The 19,697-nt window shown below is 41.7% G+C and overlaps 1 long non-coding RNA gene across 1 annotated transcript; it reads right to left on the bottom strand.

The window, feature by feature from the left end:
* Positions 1 to 2,051: 2,051 nt before the first annotated feature.
* Positions 2,052 to 18,143, bottom strand: LOC117529623. Its single transcript, XR_004566051.1, has 3 exons — positions 17,818 to 18,143; positions 3,304 to 3,311; positions 2,052 to 2,065 (listed from the first exon to the last, which is right to left on the bottom strand). It is a non-coding gene; the product is annotated as an uncharacterized LOC117529623 (long non-coding RNA).
* Between the last annotated feature and the right edge of the window lie 1,554 nt (positions 18,144 to 19,697).

Below are 19,697 nucleotides of genomic sequence, written 5' to 3'. Positions count from 1 at the left end.
ATATTCCAGTAAGGTGCTCATTAAAATGCTGTAGATCAGAAAATAGATGGTCAAAGTGTCCTTGAGTGTATCGACTGGATTACAGCACATCACTGCCAGTCAGCAGATCTAATCCTACCATTTCTCCTGGGAGCCAATCTGCCAATATCAGCCAAAGAAGTAACAGCCTGTTTTGCACATTAAACCAGCAACCTGCAGGGGTTTAGTTTGATCCATAATAACACAGACTGCTTTGTGCAACACATCTGTTAACGCCTGCTTCATTTGAGGGTGGAAATAGCCACGGATGCGTACTTGCTTTGCACTGGGGCCTCGTGATGCTTATAAGGTCTCGTCTGCTTTATAAATGGAAATAAAGCGGCACTTATTAGAGTTCAAGCAGGTCAGCCAAGGACAACTGTCAGTAAGATCTGGCTCATTGGTGTGTGTGTATGTGTGAGAGAGAGAGAGAGAGCGAGAGAGAGAGAGAGAGAGAGAGAGAGAGAGAGAGAGAGAGACTTTAATTTAATGACAAAATTGCCCTACCAACACTGTGAAAGAAGGAAGTCTATCCAGCACAGTCCCTTTCCTTTATTTTTATTTTTATTTATTTATTTATTTGGGGGGGGGGGGGGGGTGTCCTTTTATTTAAAATAAAGAATCTAAAAAGTTACATTTTCAAGGGTTTCACCGCTTTTTTATTTCTTTTTTGTATATTAAACTGGTCATAACTGTTATAATAGCCAGATAAGACTCTTGAGGAAACATGCTGTACCTTTTTGGACATGAGCTCTCCACAAATCCAGATTATTTAATTCATTCATTCATTTTCTTAACCCACTTACTCTAGTTAAGGGTCATGGGGAGGTCTGGAGCCTATCCCAGCAGTCACTGGGTGAGAGGTGGAGTACACCCTGAATGGGGACCCAGTCTATTACGGGGCTGACAGGTTTTGACAGACAAACATGTTCAACCTGGCGCCATGTTGTGGAACGTGATCTGGTGGAACCTTATGTGCCGGCCCGGGCTTTGCGGTAGCAGGCTGCAGGACTGTTCCCAGGGTGAAGAAGAAGTCAGCGGGTCAGAGAGCTTTTTCTCATTGTGCACCCAAACTCCTGCAACTGTGAGGCAGTCGAAGTCCATGGACATTTTTAAGTCAAGACTTAAAACCTATTCTTAATCTCTTTCTTATGAATAGTTTTTATTTTATCTGTTTTATTCTTTTACTTCTATTTTTAATTATGTATTTGATTTTTTTTTATTCATTTTTAATTATGTATTAAATTTTTATATTGAATGGTATATAAATGGTATATATTGTATGAGGTGCCTTGGGACGGCTTTTGTTGTGATTTGGCGCATTATAAGATGAGTAAATTGAACCTCTCACTCACACCTACGGTGAATTTAGAGTAACCAGTTCATCTCACCTGCATGACTTTGGAAGTGGGAGGAAGCCGTCGCATCCAAAGGGAACTTGCACAAGAAAGGGGAGACCATGCAAACTACAGAAAAGACCAAGTCAGAAGTGAACCTGCGACCTTGTGGCTATGAGGTAAAGATGATATCCACTAAGCCACCAATCATCCAATAATCATCTCTGTCAAATGCCCAGAGATGATTGGTTGTTTCCACCAAAATTGACGAGAAGCCTTTTATAAAAGTGCTGAGTGATGCAACACAATGATTGCCTATTCGAGTGAAGGCTGGTTAAAATTTGTGGAATTGGAAACTAGTGTTGGCGGAGGCTTGCGCTCTATATGTGCATCGCTCTAGTTTCTTTTGTAAAGCTGCTGTCTGTGCAGTGCACAGTGAAGTGTCGTTGTCATTTTCATGCCCAACACCCTTGTAGTTTAAGTATCACATATTAATAGTTAATGCAGATTATAAATCTGTTTTTAGTTTTAGTTTATTAGGAGTATTATTGTATCAAAAGAGCTGTTACTTTGGGAGACTCTGAGGATCACTTGCATTGTGAGGGTCGCCTCCAACATTTGGGCCATGTAATGCATTTCTCTGTGCATGATTCAGCAAACAGCTGCCTCCGTTTGCAGTATCACACACTACTACCTCAAAACCAAAAAACCTACTACCTCCCCCCCCCCCCCCCCCCCGGAGTATTAATTCATAAAAACCCAGGACAAAATTTGGCCAAAGTTTATAAATAAATAGAAAATACTTTATCGTAATGAAAATGTCTGTACCGAAACAACAGAACAGTAACAAAACAAGTTTTCCCTGTATACTGTCATGTCTGGATATTTTTTCTTAAATAAACAAAGTGTACAAAACTGTCACTCCACAACAAATGTTATAAAGCAAGTAAAATTTCATGTAGAATACGTGTCCATGAAATACTCGTACAATATTAAAATACAACCCCACTTCCAATGAAGTTGGGATATTGTGTAAAATGTAAATAAAAACAGAATGCAATTACTTGAAAAATCCTCTTCAATCTATATTCAATTGAATACACCACAAAGACAAGATATTTAATGTTCAAACTGATAAACTTTATTGGTTTTGTGCAAATATTTGCTCATTTTGAAATGGATGCCTGCAACACATTTCCAAAAAGTTGGGACGGGGCAACAAAAGACTGGGAAAGTTCATGGATGCTCAAAGAACACGTAATTGGAAACAGGTGAGTGTCATGATTGGGTATAAAAGGAGCATCCTCAAAAGGCTCAGCTGTTCACAAGCAAAGATGGGGTGAGGATCATCACTTTGTGAACAACTGCATGAAAAAATAGTCCATCAGTTTAAGAACAATGTTTCTCAATGTTCAATTGTAAGGAATTTAGGGATTCCATCATCTACAGTCCATAATATAATCAGAAGTTTCAGAGAATCTGGAGAACTTTCTATACATAAGCGACAAGGCTGAAAACCAACACTGAATGCCCATGACCTTCAATCCCTCAGGCGGCACTGCATTAAAAACCAACATCACTGTGTAAAGGATCTTACTGCGTGGGCTCAGGAACACTTCAGAAAACCATTGTCAGTTAACACAGTTCATCGCTACATCTACAAGTGCAAAAAAAAAACTACCATGCAAAGTGAAAGCCATATATCAACACCATCCTGAAATGCCGCTGCCTTCTCTGGGCCCAAGCTCATTTGAAATGGACAAACATAAAGTGGAAAAGTGTGCTGTGGTCTGATGAGTCCACATTTCAAATTGTTTTTGGAAATGATGAACGTTGTGTCCTCCGGACAAAAGAGGAAAAAGACCATCCAGATTGTTACCAGCACAAAGTTCAAAAGCCAGTATCTGTGATGGTATGGGGGTGTGTTAGTGCCCATGGCATGGGCAACTTACACATCTGTGATGGCACCATCAATGCTGAAAGGTACATCCAGGTTTTGGAGCAACACATGCTGCCATCCAAGCAACGTCTTTTTCAGGGACGTCCCTGCTTATTTCAGCAAGACAATGCCAAGCCACATTCTGCACGTGTTACAACAGCGTGGCTTCATAGTAAAAGAGTGCGGGTACTAGACTGGCCTGTCTGCAGTCCAGACCTGCTGCCTACTGAAAATGTGTGGCACATTATGAAGCGCAAAATACAACAATGGAGACCCTGGACTGTTGAACAACTGAAGTCGTACATCAAGCAAAAATGGGAAAGAATTCCACCTACAAAGCTTCAACAATTAGTGTCCTCAGTTCCCAAAATGCTTATTGAGTGTTGTTAGAAGGAAAGGTGATGTAACACAGTGGTAAACATACCACTGTCCCAGCTTTTTTGAAACGTGTTGCAGGCATCCATTTCAAAATGAGCAAATGTTTGCACAAAACAATAAGGTTTATCAGTTTGAACATTAAATATCTTGTCTTTGTGGTGTATTAAATTGAATATAGTTTGAATAGGATTTGCAAATCATTGTATTCTGTTTTTATTTACATTTTACACAACGTCCAAACTTTATTGGAATTGGAGTTGTAAAACTAAATTTCTCCATTTCAGTGCACTTCTTTTCTGATCCACCAGGAGAGATACTGAAAATAAACTATCCATCTTGTTACTCTGGTATCTGTCATGGTTGGGGTTTGTGGGGATTCTTGATTTGTTTTGGCGATTATTTCATGTATGGGTTTTTCTGTGAGTCTGGTTGGTGTTTTTCTGTCTGCACGCTCTTGTCTTTCTGTTGGGGTTTTGGTCTGGGTGTGTGTGGTCCTTTTTGTTTGCCACGCCCTCTTCCTGCGTGTTTTCCTGCACCCGTGTCTGATTATCCCTCGTCACACCTGTTATTTAAGCCTCATGTTTCCCCTTATGTCTCCACCTGACATTTTGTGTATTATGCCAGCGTTTCCAGCCATCTTTCCTCAGTGTCCTAGTTCCTTGTTCATGTCTAGCCTTGTACCAACCATCCACTTGTTTTTTGACCTTACCTTAGGTCTTATGTTTTGGACACTGTTGCTCAACATCGTTTGCTGCCCTGTGTATCGAACCTTTCTTGGAAATAGACTAAAGCTTTTTTAAAATCCGCCACTGTGTTTGAGTCCTGCATTTGTGTCCTGCCTTTTCATATCAGAAATTGTGATAGTATCGATCAATATCAATACCAACATTGGTATTGATAATTGGACCAATCTGCGGACCACTACTTTTGAAGACCCCCGTGGCTGGAGCAGACCAAATAGACACCCTTGTCTTAATTGTATGCGGCCTATAGATGGCTACTTTCAAAAAGTGGGGATGGATTGGTTGTCTGCCTGGGTGGTTGCCATCCAGGACCCCGGGGTCATATGGTGGATACAGCAATATGAAGCTCCTGTGCATGCTCCCAGACCTGACTCAATTTAATGCACAGTGGAACCGTACAATCACTCCAACCCTAATGCTGAAGCATATTGCAGAGGAAGCACCATAATAGTGCACACACTACTTTACACTAGTGTGTGTGTATGTGCAAATGATGTGAGAGGAAAGGGCTACAGTAACTATTCTGCATGGCTCTGCCTCATGATTCTTCCATTGTTCACCTTCTTGAGAACTGCTCAGGGAGATACAAGGTCTTGTTGAGATAGAAAATCTGCAATATTCGTGATTCCCCCAGGATTAGTTTTTTGCCGGCTATGGTGAACAATTTGTCCCTTAATTTTTCAGTTTATGTTCTCCACTTGTCTTCTGTAGGGAAATGAACATTTATTTCTGTCTGTTCTACACCAAGTAGCAGTCATTTACAGAAGTAGAGAGGTTGTCAGTTTTTCCAAGAAGCTGCAGCTTTGCAGTGTCTCTTATTGAAGGAGCTGTCTTGCATCAATAGGTGATATAACATAAAATAAAACCACTTTGAAAATGTATATTTACTCATCATTTTTATTTAAGTAAAGGTGTTATGTGCACCACTTGGACATGTCTGCTTCCCACCTTTTTACAACCCCTGGCAAAAATTATGGAATCACCGGCCTCGGAGGATGTTCATTCAGTTGTTTAATTTTGTAGAAAAAAAGCAGATCACAGACATGACACAAAACTAAAGTCATTTCAAATGGCAACTTTCTGGCTTTAAGAAACACTATAAGAAATCAAGAAAAAAAATTGTGGCAGTCAGTAACGGTTACTTTTTAGACCAAGCAGAGGGAAAAAAATATGGAATCACTCAATTCTGAGGAAAAAATTATGGAATCATGAAAAACAAAAGAACGCTCCAACACATCACTAGTATTTTGTTGCACCACCTCTGGCTTTTATAACAGCTTGCAGTCTCTGAGGCATGGACTTAATGAGTGACAAACAGTACTCTTCATCAATCTGGCTCCAACCTTCTCTGATTGCTGTTGCCAGATCAGCTTTGCAGGTTGGAGCCTTGTCATGGACAATTTTCTTCAACTTCCACCAAAGATTTTCAATTGGATTAAGATCCTAACTATTTGCAGGCCATGACATTGACCCTATGTGTCTTTTTGCAAGGAATGTTTTCACAGTTTTTGCTCTATGGCAAGATGCATTATCATCTTGAAAAATGATTTCATCATCCCCAAACATCCTTTCAATTGATGGGATAAGAAAAGTGTCCAAAATATCAATGTAAACTTGTGCATTTATTGATGATGTAATGACAGCCATCTCCCCAGTGCCTTTACCTGACATGCAGCCCCATATCATCAATGACTGTGGAAATTTACATGTTCTCTTCAGGCAGTCATCTTTATAAATCTCATTGGAACGGCACCAAACAAAAGTTCCAGCATCATCACCTTGCCCAATGCAGATTTGAGATTCATCACTGAATATGACTTTCATCCAGTCATCCACAGTCCACGATTACTTTTCCTTAGCCCATTGTAACCTTGTTTTTTTCTGTTTAGGTGTTAATGATGGCTTTCGTTTAGCTTTTCTGTATGTAAATCCCATTTCCTTTAGGTGGTTTCTTACAGTTTGGTCACAGACATCGACTCCAGTTTCCTCCCATTCGTTCCTCATTTGTTTTGTTGTGCATTTTCGATTTTTGAGACATATTGCTTTAAGTTTTCTGTCTTGACGCTTTGATGTCTTCCTTGGTCTACCAGTATGTTTGCCTTTAACAACCTCCCCATGTTGTTTGTATTTGGTCCAGAGTTTAGACACAGCTGACTGTGAACAACCAACATCTTTTGCAACATTGCGTGATGACTTACCCTCTTTTAAGAGTTTGATAATCCTCTCCTTTGTTTCAATTGACATCTCTCGTGTTGGAGCCATGATTCATGTCAGTCCACTTGGTGCAACAGCTCTCCAAGGTGTGATCACTCCTTTTTAGAAGCAGACTAACGAGCAGATCTGATTTGATGCAGGTGTTAGTTTTGGGGATGAAAATTTACAGGGTGATTCCATAATTTATTCCTCAGAATTGAGTGAGTCCATATTTTTTTTCCCTCTGCTTGGTCTAAAAAAGTAACCGTTACTGACTGCCACAATTTTTTTTCCTGATTTCTTATAGTGTTTCTTAAAGCCAGAAAGTTGCCATTTGAAATGACTTTAGTTTTGTGTCATGTCTGTGATCTGCTTTTTTTCTACAAAATTAAACAACTGAATGAACGTCCTCCAAGGCCGGTGATTCCATAATTATTGCCAGGGGTTGTATAAGTTGCAAGGTTTTTTTTTTTAATAAAATGCCTAAATTCATCACAAATTTTTAAAAACATTTCAAATTGAATGAATGAATGGATTTATTCGGCACACACACAAATCCGAAAGAATAAAAACATACCAATAATATGAATGTTATATAAACAAGCCTGTGAGTCCGAAAGGGTGTGGGCAGAAGCAAAGCTTATCAACGCCCACCCCTGCTAGAATGAGTCCAACAATTATAACAGTCATAACAACATATACACAAATTCACAACACACTACATATCAACACAGACATACACTTCAATATTCAATTACATTTCAATTCATGTATAAGTATGTTATGTATAAAGCGCCAAATCACAACAAACTTGAACAACAAAATGAAAGCAAATTGCTGTCCTCTTTGTGTTCATATTTTTCTAAGATAAACTTTATTGATCCAATAGCAGGGAAAATCAGTTGTTGCAGCAGCAAGAGTCATACAGTAGTAAAGAAAAAGAAAATATTTACTTTAAAGAAAGGTGTTACAAAGTTGGACATTTTATCATAGGGGTCTACGGGGGAGTGACTTGGACACAGCCTCAATTGGCCACTCAAGGAACTGCACAATTTGACAATGACACATTGGTTTCATTTTTTTAGTATCTGAGGTTGGGGCTTGACCATAACAAAGTGGTACAAACCAGAATTATGAAAGATTTGTATTTTTGCAGGAGTATTTTTGCTTTTCCTCTTACTTTATTGTTTTGATTTATTGTTTCTTGGTAACAACATACGTGGCCAGAGATACTCATACGTGTTTTGTATTGACATTCTGCATCCAGAAAGTATTCATAGTGGTTCACTTTTTCCACATTTTATGTTAGAGCCTTATTCCAAAATGGGTGAAATTCGTTTGTCCATTCTACGTACACACTAAAAGGTTTTTTTTGTTGTTGTTGTTGTTGGGTTTTTGTTTTGTTTTGTTTTTTCAGATTTTTGCAAGAAATCACATGTACATAGGTATTCACAGCTTTTGCCATGAAACTCAAAATTGAGCTCAGGTGCATCCTGTTTCCACTGATCATCCTTGAGATATTTATACAGATTAATTGGTGTCCATCTTGGGTAAATTCAGTTGACTGGACATGATTTGAAAAAGGCACACACCTGTCTACTTATAAGGTCCCACAGTTGACAGTGCATGTCAGATCACAAACTAAGCATGAAGGCAAAGGAATTGTCTGTAGACCTCCAGAGACAGGATTGTCTAGAGGCACAAATCGGGGAAAGGGTACAGAAACATTTCTACTTTGAAGCACAGTGGCCTCCATCATCCCTAAATGGAAGAAGTGTTGGGAAAGTGTAGTGACACGGACCCACAACAGGGGGCGTAAATGAACGGACAATGGAAGGAGTTAAATTAGAACACTTTACTGTTGTGAATGCCACAACCAAACACAGCAGATTACAGAATGTACACAAGTCAATTAATAAAGGTGTCGTGTGGGCAGGCTCGACGATAGGAGACGCCCGTCTGGAGACGAACCGGAACCACACGATTTCCACTGCCACCGAACCCGAGGGATACTGGAGCCGCCAAGTCCCGAAGTCCCCAGGTGGCCACCGTCACGGCGTGTCGGATCTGGTACTGCTGGCAGAAAGCAAAGACAGTCAAGGGTGGGTGTGTGAACACCCAGTAACAATCCTGGTGGGAATTCCACCTCCACCTCTCACTCTATAACTTGCAGAGTACTGTAGTGATTCCTCAGGGGAAAAGAGTGCCTTCTAGCGCTCTCTCAGCTTCCACCGACAGAGGTACCGGTACTCCTGCAAACACTCACAATATACAAATAATATTGTAACACAAAACGGCTGAGGATATTACCTCTTGTAGAAGATGATATCTCGGCAATGTGGTGGAGGTGTCTTCCTGCTTTTATTCCAGATGTGAGTAGATGATTAGTGACAGCTGTCATGGATGATGAGTGACAGCTGTCACTACGGCTTGTTCCTGGAGGCGGCAGCGCCCTCTCGTGCCTGAAGCCCGCGCTTCAGGCAGGGCGCCCTCTGGTGGTGGGCCAGCAGTACCTCCTCTTCTGGCGGCCCACACAACAAGAAGTTCTGATCCATCAGGGCTCTTCTTAGAGCTGGCCGCCCGCCTAACTGAGCGATCGGGGGAGAAGGGCCTTAATCAGGGAGGTGACCAAGAACCCGATGCTCACTATGTCAGAGCTCCAGCATTCCTCTGTGGAGAGAGGAAAACCTTTTTAGAAGGACAACCATCTCTCCAGCAACCCACCAATCAGGCCTGTATGGTAGAGTGGCCAGATTGAAGCCACTCCTTAGTAAAAGGCACATGGCAGCTCACCTGGAGTTTGACAAAAGACATGTGAAGGACTCTCAGACCATCATAAACAAAATTCTCTGGTCTATAATGAGGCAAAGATTGAACTCTTTAGCATGAATGTCAGACATCATGTTTTGAAAAAAACAGGCACCATCTTTACAGTGAAGCATGGTGGTGGCAGCATCATGCTGTGGGGATGTTTTTCAGCAGCAGGAACTGGGAGACTAGTCGGGACTGAGGGAAAGATGAATGCAGCAATGTACAGAGAATCCTGGATGAAAACCTGCTCCAGAGCGCTCTTGACCTCAGACTGGGGAGATGGTTCATCTTTCAGCAGGACAATGACCCTAAGGATATCAAAGAAGTGGCTTCAGGACAACTCTGTGAATGTCCTTGAGTGACCCAGCCAGAGCCCAGACCTGAACATTTCTGGAGAGATCTGAAAATGGCTGTGCACTGATGCTCCCCATCCAACCTGATAGAGTTTGAAAGGTGCTGCAAATAGGAATGGACAAAACTGCCCAAAGATAGGTGCACCAAGCTTGTGGCATCGTTCAAGAATACTTGAGGCTGTAATTGTTGCCAAAGGTGCATCAACTAAGTATTGAGCAAAGGGTGTGAATACTTACGTACGAGTGATTTCTTAGTTTTTATTTTTAATAAATTTGCCAAAAGAAAACCCAAACAAACAAACAAAAAAAACAACCCTTATTCATGTTGTCATTATGGGGTGTTGTGAGTAGAATTTTGAAGGGGAAAAAATGAATTTGTTGCATTTTGGAATAAGGCTGAATGCGCTGTGAATACTTTCCAGATGCACTGTATATAGGCTATGCATCTTGTCAATCTCAGAACCGTTCTTGGAGTGCATTCTACAGCGCTTTTTTTTTTTCTCTGAAGCAGAAACTCCAAGCACACACACTTTCACACAAGCAAGAGGCTCATCTGCACACCGGGAGCAACTTGGGCAAAAAAAAAAAAAAAAAAGAAGGTACTTGCCCCTTGGTGATTTGTCCATCTGCTGAGGAATCAAACCAATGATTCTCTGGCCCACTCACATTCTGCTGCCACACAAAGGCATGTACAGGCAGGGCCGCTGCTAAGGTTTTGGAGGCCCTAAGCATAACTGGTCAGGGAGGCCCCCCCCCACCCCATACAAGAGAAACCCCCCCCCACACACACACACACACACACACACAAAAGTTCTACTCAAACCGTTACTATTTATTAAAGCGTTTAAGTTTAGCGTTTAAAGCTACATAAAATCAGCAAAGCCAACGCAACCTAGCTTAAGCAGCACCACTGAACATTAAGTAATCAAAACAATTTAAACCTTTAACACGTACTTACCAGCAAGGGATGCACGGGCATTATCTTTTTGTTTCTTTTTCCTCCGTTTTTCAGTTCCAGACTCCTGCTGTAGCTTCACTGTTTAATTGTGGCATAGTGGCAACTTGTCGTCTCGTGTGAGAATCGAATGTGGGCTAGCAGTGCTACTTCAGTTAGGCGCAGGTTTGCCAGATTGGGTGTTTTCCCATCCAATTGGTTTGTTTAGGGTAAAAATATGGCACTGGACGAGTTTTTTGCATAGAATTGCCACACACATTTTAAAAATCATTTCAAATTGCGCAGGATTTAGCACCTCCATGCATTTTTGAGCATTTATTGGACTGGAAACCGTCACATCTGGCAACCCTGGTTAGGCGACACAGCAAACAGAGAAAGACGCAAACAGGGCTGTACCCAATTAAGTAATGGGGTAGGGGCCTACACAATGTTTAAAGACAAAAACGATGGGCCTATTCATAAATAATTCATATTGATTTTGAAATGTAATAATCAGTGTTGCCACAGTTACTTTGATAAAGTAGTCCAATTACTGATTACTGATTACTCCTGACTGGAAAATCACTAAGGGCCCTGGGGCAAGGTCCTTAATCCCTATTGCTCCCGGTGTGTAGTGAGCTTCATGTATGGCAGCATCCTGACATCGGGGTGAATGTGAGGCATAATTGTAAAGCGCTTTGAGCGTCTGATGCAGATGGAAAAGCGCTATATAAATGCAGTCCATTTACTGATTACTCAATTGTAAAAGTAACTAAGTTAGATTACTTCTTACTTTTTTAGTTACTTTCCCCAGCTGCCGACAACAACCCTCTGCCACCTCAACATGACAATGATACCTGTTTTGCCAAAACTCACTTTATAGTCACCCTTTCTTGACTTCAATGAAAATAAATACTTGTTTTATAAAAAGTAAAATAAAGACCTCTTTCTTGACCTCATATTTAACTATTGACAGCACTGCAACAGTAAAACTTGCAGTTTCTAACCTACATTGTTTATAAATGTAACTATAAAATTCATTCTAACATTTAAATTATCTCTAAACATTTTACTTGTCGAAATTATTATTATTTTAAGTAGTATTAGTAGTTGTAGTAAAAAACGGCTTCAAAACTGGACCTTTAATCTAGGGGTGTTGTGGGGGGGGCACATCCCTGCCCCACGCCCCCATTCTATCTGGATTCGCCCCTGCTTTGGCGTTTGAGCACAAAGAATGGATAACATTTATTTATGCAGAAAACATGACCAGATTTACAGGTAAGAAAGTTTTATTGTGTTTTCACATCATGTGGTCCTCAGAAAGAGAGTTTAGGTGCATTTGAGTGGAAAATAGTGTTAGTTGTTGACGCGTCGCGGAGGATCAGCTGTTTTTAACGAGACGATACGGAGCGGCTCAGCTCAGAATTCTAAATAAAGGAGAAAAATAAAGCATAAAAATGACTTTGTAAAGCTCAGTGCAGGTGTGCTGTTTTCACCGTGCTTTAAGAGGTGAGGATGAGTCGTAGCTGATGAAAAGCTCACAGCTCGCTTAAAGTGGGCGGTTCAGTCGAACCCCGACCCCCTGCTCACGGACCAAGTTTAATGCTGCTGTCGACCCACAATGCAAAAATAATAGTAATGCACAGTGACTTGGAAAAGTAACTTTAATTTGATTACTCATTTGGAAAGATTAACGCGTTAGATTACTCGTTACAAAAAAAAAAGTGGTTAGATTACCGGCATCACTGGTAATAATGTAATAATTTCAACACATTTTTCAGTCAATTGGAGGCCCTGCAAACTAGTGCAACATGGTTGGTGCCCCACGCAGGCTGCGTAGTCGGCTTATGCCGAACGGCGGCGCTGTGCACAGGCACTGCGCCCCAACACCCCTCATTTTAAGATCAACACATGCATGAGCGTGGACTGCTTTTGCCTCTGTAGAAGATGGCAACACCTCTGATGTTGCACATTATTATAACTGCATTCAGCTAAACTACACATAAACAGCAGGTGCCCCAGGAAGCACCTGCGCACTCCGTGTGGACACCTCCAAAGGCTTATCTGTGGTTGTTCTGCTTAATTCAATCCTAAAATATTGCCTGTCTTTGTCTATTTCCAGTGCGTCGAGATAATCTGTCTGCCTGGATGTATGGCTGTGTGTGTAATCTCACCCTTGTGCCAATTATTAATGTATGTAAGACACATTGTGTGTGGAAAGTAGCAAAAGGCAAGTGAGAGACGGAGGGAAAGAAATGTAGCGGGAGCACGAAAAACAAGACTATCAAAGGGGGGCTTCAAAGACTATCAGCTACGTCTCCTGGGTAATTTGCGATCCTGCATTCTTTTGACTTCAAAGGGCCGCTGTGTGTTGGAATACTGCAAGTGGGAGAGGAGAGGATGGAGGAGGGAGAGAATCTGATTTCTCTAATAAATGCTGACACCAAGCCTGTTTGATATTAGATTCAGGGAACAGTTTGATTTGTTATCGCCTTTGAAACTCTTCGGACGTCCTTCAGAGAGACAGCTGACTACACCGCACCCCAAAGTGCGAGAGAGGAAAGCGGAGAGTGCCAGTCTGGTAGGACAGTTGGCCAAGTGTAAGCACGACTGCTAAGTAGGTATCGATCCCGAGTCGCTCTGTCCGTCTCCCAGCCTCAGAGCAATTCCAAACGCCTCTTAATAAACAATCAACAGCTCCATACATCTAAGAAGGAACGTTTTAAGAAGTCAGTTTCATTAGGTTCAGATGGTCGTTGAAGCAGTTGAGTAACTCTGTCTGATTCATCAGCTCTGCTTTATTTGTTTTAACATAAGGCAGATGTTTGTTAATACCTACAGAGACATTAAGTATTACACCAGCATAAGACATTTAGACATCTTGCACTCTACAGCTGTGGTTTATATGTGTGCTGGGCAAGTGCATAGATCGAAAATGTCAAGTGCAATACAGAGGAACTACTCTTGCATCACCAGAGGGCAGGATGAAGGGGCAGGGACTGGTCATATGATGTTTTACATTTCTAGGTGTATGGACTCCAATGTGAATGTGTATGCAGTCATAAAGTGGGGGAAATACGCATTTGATCCCCTGTCAGTTTTTCAGGTTTTCCCACCTACAAAGAATGGAGAGGTCTGTCATTTTTATCATAGGTACACTTCAACTGTGACAGACACAATCTAAAAAAAATAAATAAATAAATCCAGAAAATCACATTGTATGATTTTTAAATAATTAACTTGCATGTTATTGTGTGAAATAAATATTTGATCCCCTAGAAAAATAATTAACAATTGGTACAGAAACACTTGTGTGCCATTACAGAGGTCAGACGTTTCCTGTAGTTCTTGACCAAGTTTTCACACACTGCAACAGGGATTTTGCTCCACTCCTCCATACAGATCTTCTCCAGAGCTTTCAGGTTTGGAGTTTCAGCTGCCTCCAGAGATTTTCTATTGAGTTCAGGTCTGGAGACTGGTCAGACCACTCCAGGACTTTGAATTGCTTCTTATGGAGCCCCTCCTTAGTTGCCCTGGCTGTGTGTTTGGAGTCATTGTCATGCTGGAAGACCTAGCCATGACCCATCTTCAATGCTCTTACTGAGGGAAGGAGGTTGTTTGCCAGAATCTCGCAATAAATGACCCCATCCATCCTCCCTTCAATACAGTGCAGTCGTCCTGCCCCCTTTGCAGAAGAGCACCCTCAGAGTATAATGTTTCCACCCCCATGCTTCACGGTTGGGATGGTTTTCTTGGGGTTGTTCTCATCCTCTAAACACGGTAAGTGGAGTTGATTCCAAAAAGCTCTATTTTGGTCTCATCTGACCACATGACCTTCTCCCATGCCTCCTCTGGATCATCCAGATGGTCACTGGTGAACTTCAAACTGGCCTGGACATGTCCTGGCTTGAGCAGGGGGACCTTGCTGCCCTGAAGAATTTTAAACCATGGCGGCATCATGTGTTACTAATGTAATCTTTGTGACTGTGGTCCCAGCTCTCTTCAGGTCATTGACCAGGTCCTCCCGTGTAGTTCTGAGCTTTCTCAGAATCATCCTTACCACACAAAGTGAGATCTTGCATGGAATCCCACACCGAGGGAGATTGACAGTCATCTTGTGTTTCTTCCACTTTCTAATAAATAATCATAACACACAGTTGTTGTCTTGTACCAAGCTGCTTGCCTGTTGTCCTGTAGTCCATCCCAGCCTTGAGCAGGTCTACAGTTTTGTCCCTGGTGTCCTTAGACAGCTCTTTGGTCTTGGCTATGGTGGACAGGTTGGAGTGTGATTAATTGTGTGTGTGAACAGGTGTCTTTTATACAGGTAACAAGTTCAAACAGGTGCAAATAATACAGGTAAAGAGTGCAGAATAAGAGGGCTTCTTAAAGAAAAATTAACAGGTCTGTGTGAGCCAGAATTCTTGCTGGTTGGTAGGGGGTCAAATACTTATTTGATGCAATAAAATGCAAATTAATTATTTAAAAATCATACAATGTGATTTTCTGCTTTTTTTTTTTTTTTTTTTTTTTTTTTTTTAGATTCTGTCTCTCACAGTTGAAGTGTACCTGTTATGTGCATACACGGGTTGAGGAGCGGACCTGCGTCTGACTGAACCCAGCGCTAAATAACCAGAAAGCGGTTCCAAAAACAAAACAATTTTATTTTCCCCTCTTGTGCAATACTCAGTGTACAACATAAAATAGGGTTTGTCTGGCGGAGTGAAGGACGGCACGCTCTCCAGCGACCAAAGGGATCGAAGCCCTGCGCTTCTGCACTCAAGTTCACCGCCAAACCCAGGTGGACACGACAAACTGACTCTCTGTGAAGGATGGAAAAGGTGAGGTAAGTCAGCAGCTACAACTAATATCCTTCAAAGGCACACACTATCAGCAACACATTCAGGTCTGAATTTAAACTTTATGTAAATGAGCAGCTTCTCACAACAGGTGGAGGATCATCAGTCTGCACGCCACGGCCATGAGAAGCGAGCTGCACAATTCTCATCAATATTCAAATATACTGCGTAACAAAATACCAAATTAATATTAACACTTATTCAGACAATCAGTCACCTCTGATGTGTGCTGACAGCATGTGTCCCTCACCCGTCCTCCTTCACAGGCACAATGTGTCAAACCCAGGCGCGGTCCTCAGCGTCTCACAAACGAACGTCACAAGGTCGAGTTCCCGGCAATTCTGCTTGAATCACTCATGGCTTAAATGCAGAACGCCATCTCATTATCTACTTCAGCTGAAAGTCTTTAAGTTTGCACGTGAGCATCATCCACAGGTGCTGCAAATCATGCTGATGAGGGTGAAGGACTCTTCTCCACAGACAAAAACCAGTTTGCATACCACCTGGAGAGCAAAGAAAAGAAAAGAACACCAAAATGTCCAGCTAAACCCCCCAACACACAACAGTACCTACAATAAAAATTACAAACCTCTCCATTATTTGTAGGTGGGAAAGCCTGCAAAACTGACAGGGGATCAAATACTTATTTCCCCCACTGTACGCAATGCTAAAATACCCTCGGCCGTATGAGCATTGTGTTCTTTATAATTTGCAGTTGTTTAATTAATTATTAAGATCCTGTTGTGTTCAAATCACATCATCATTTATTCATGTGCAAATCAAGGAATATTTGTAGATCACCCTCTGTGCATTTGCAGTTATTAATGAGACAAATGTAACTCCATAGGAAGTTAGCATTGAGTTAGCAAATCTTAGCGTGCAAGCTAACACTAGCAAAATGTCTTGTAAATGACTCCAGAGGTGTTATCAGGTTACAAAAACAGCATTTTCAGTTTTAGAAGTGTTTATTTCTCACTAGCTTTTACATAATATATGAGAAACTTGTATATAAACACACAAAACGAAGTGGTTTTGAAGAGCAGTGTTGCCAACTCCTCAGTAAGAAAAGTAGCTATTGGCTGTCCTAAAAGTCACCAGAAGTCGCTAAAGCCCCTTTCACACCAGGGGTGCTCCCGGTTGCTCCCAGTTGCACCCTGCATCATTATGAAGATGCCCCGTGGAAGCAACTCAGTGCAGAGACGATGCAGCTCGGCGCCACAACAGCATGAGGGGCACAAAGGAGGAAGCAAGTCGGGCGCCGAAAAATTAAACCTGTTTAATTTTTTTGGGGTCCTGTGCTCGACGCAGAAAGGAAGTGGTTCCAGCGCTGTTCGGGGCAAAGAGGCATTACCCGGTGTGACCCGGAAGCCAATTTATGATTCCTGCTGTGTTCCATTGTTCCCGCAGTATAAATGATGCAGGATTGTTTTTATTCCATGTACTTAATGCAGTTAAAACTACATGCTGAAAAAAAAAGACCACAGAAAAAAATGGTGATTGCAGCTCAGCTCCGTCTGTGTGGAGCTGTCTGGTGAAGAGAGGCACTGTGAGGCAGCAGCTTCTTCTCTCACAAATGTGTTTAAATAAAATCCATAAAAGTCCTCCTCACAGACTGAATGCCAGAAATATCCAGTAAAAAGTCTGGACATCTCTAGTCCACTCATGGACGTTCGTTCACACGTGTACATGTGAACAATTAAAAGAAAAAAAAAGTCTGGCTGCAGGAATTAGTTCCTTGTTCTCTGCTCAGACTCTCACATCACAGTTTAAAAAAGGACAAAAAAAGACATACATCCTGAGACAGGACATGTCAACATCAAGTAGAACTCCAGACATCTCCATATTTGCTTACGGATGGTCCGCGCACGCGCGCACATGCGCGCGCATCTCACGGTCAAAGGAGGCAAGATAAATTATAAATGTACTCAGAGCGCAGCCCTGCAGCTCTGCACAAGAACAAATACATATAAAGTAGAAGAGAAGTCAGCGTGCACAGTTTGTCTGCAGCCAAACTGTGCACTCTGACTTCTCTGTGCAGAGAACCTGCAGGCTGCGTTCTCACCTCCTCTCTGCCCCCTGCTGCGTGCACCTGACGCAGAAATTCCTGCGTCGTCATGACACCACAGGAAGCAACTAGGAGCAGCCCCGGTGTGAAAGGGCTTAAATGATGCCATCAGCTAATTTACATATTATTTGCATATTGTGACATCATAACAGTTGTAGGAAAAAATGTTGTGGGAGAGGTCATTGAATACATTATCAACATTTTAATATTGTTTGATAAATTACATATTCATAAATGCAGAGTACTGAAAAGGAATTTACATGGACTTCTGGCTGAATATGAACAATATATAAACAGTATTAATCTATAGACGCTCCCAAATGTCATAAAACTGTCATGCTCTATAAGGATTTTTTTAAGAGAATTAATGTTAAAGAAATCCTTTACTTTTGTTATTGTACAATTTATTTTATTTTTTCTGTCTCTTTCTATTTATAATGATAATACTGTGAATGGTATTGCGGTCTTTTTCTTTGTTCGTTTACTGTTAATGTATTGGTTGAAATAGTTTTGGGAAAAAACGTGGAAGAGACAAAAAAGTGATTCTTGGTTTGTTTATTTATTTTGCCATTAAAATTGGCTATCACTCCTCAAAATAAAATAAGTTCTCAAGGCCAGGGATCCTCAAAGTCTGGAGACTAATTAGTCACAGTGCAACAGACGACGTAAAGGCTGACTGAGTCCTAGTCAGGTTTACCATTCAATGTGGGAACAGTCGCGGAGGCATCACGTGTGCATGTTTGAACATGGAGGATTGTAGGTATCCCTCCGCTCAGTGCTTTGGGCTCTGTAGCTTTGCAGCAGCAGCAGACTAAGTGGAGGTAAGGGGACCTGCTGCCGTTCGGTGAGAACAGAGACTAGATCAAAACGTGGTTTCACTTTTGAGTTGCCAAAAACCAGAAAAGTCTCCATTGACGCCAGGAAAATTAGCTAGATTTGTCACTAGTCACATTTGAGAAAATAAGTTGTCAAGAGGGTTTGGAAAGTAGTCAGCTTTAGCGAGCAAGTTGCCAAGTTGGCCTCATGCAGCCTCACACAGTTTACGCAGTTTGCGATTAGTTTACTCATTGGCATGATGAATTGCGTACAGTGTGGGGATCAAATTCATGCAAGTGTTAAGGTGGCTTTAATCTACTACTGCAGGGGTTCCCAAACCTGTTCTGCAGGGCCTCTGTTTTGTAGATATAAGAATATTTCAAGCCTCCGGCCCCACCAACCAACCATTCCAACACTTACTCCTCTTTAACCGCTTACTCCAATTGAGGGTCATGAGGTGGGGGGGGAGCTGGAGCCTATCCCAGCAGTCAGAGGGCATGAGGTGGGGTACACCCTGGACAGAATGGAATGTTCCATGATGTGCACCCAAATGTCCTCAGATCACTTAATATTACAAACTGGACTTAACCTGACTGCCTTGGGTAGTCTTGCCCTGTCATTGTGTATCAGTAGCACTTTGTGATTGGCTGAAAACTGGTAAGCGGGTGACATGATCTTGTTGTTTGTTCAAGCAGAATGTGTCATATCAAAACTTTATGATGAACGTGTTTGTGTCAGCATGATAAGCAATAACGGAATGTTCCATCAGGTGTCTCTGTGCTTGACCCAGGCAGATATGAAGCAGTTGTTTTTATCCATTAGACTACACGGAAAGCAGTTAGGTTAAATCCAGTTTGTAACATTAAGTGATCTGAGGACATTTTGGTGTGCGTCATGACTGCACACAAGGCACTCCAGTTAAGTCCAGTTTGTGATATTAAGTGATCTGAGGACATTTGAGAGCTCACTGCTCTAAGAGCACCATTTACCACTAGGACCATTATGACCTTTACCTTCTGCATCTTTTCAGGTTCTTTCAGATGCTAGAATGTCTCAGTCTTCTCATGCTCTTTCTTTCTGTTGTTGCTGTCACTTGAAACATAGCATCCACAACAACCGCCCTTTTCTGCTCCTTGTCAACGGCCACTCTATCTGGATGACACCTGCCTGTCTGTTTATAACTTGGACAGACAGGCAGGCAGGTGCAGGTCAACCTTCTAGTGGTGTTCCCCACTTGGACTTTGGTACCTCCTG

The sequence above is a fragment of the Thalassophryne amazonica genome, chromosome 17, assembly GCF_902500255.1.
Source record: "Thalassophryne amazonica chromosome 17, fThaAma1.1, whole genome shotgun sequence".
Lineage (NCBI taxonomy): Eukaryota > Metazoa > Chordata > Actinopteri > Batrachoidiformes > Batrachoididae > Thalassophryne > Thalassophryne amazonica.
This window is presented reverse-complemented; position numbering and strand designations above follow the sequence as displayed.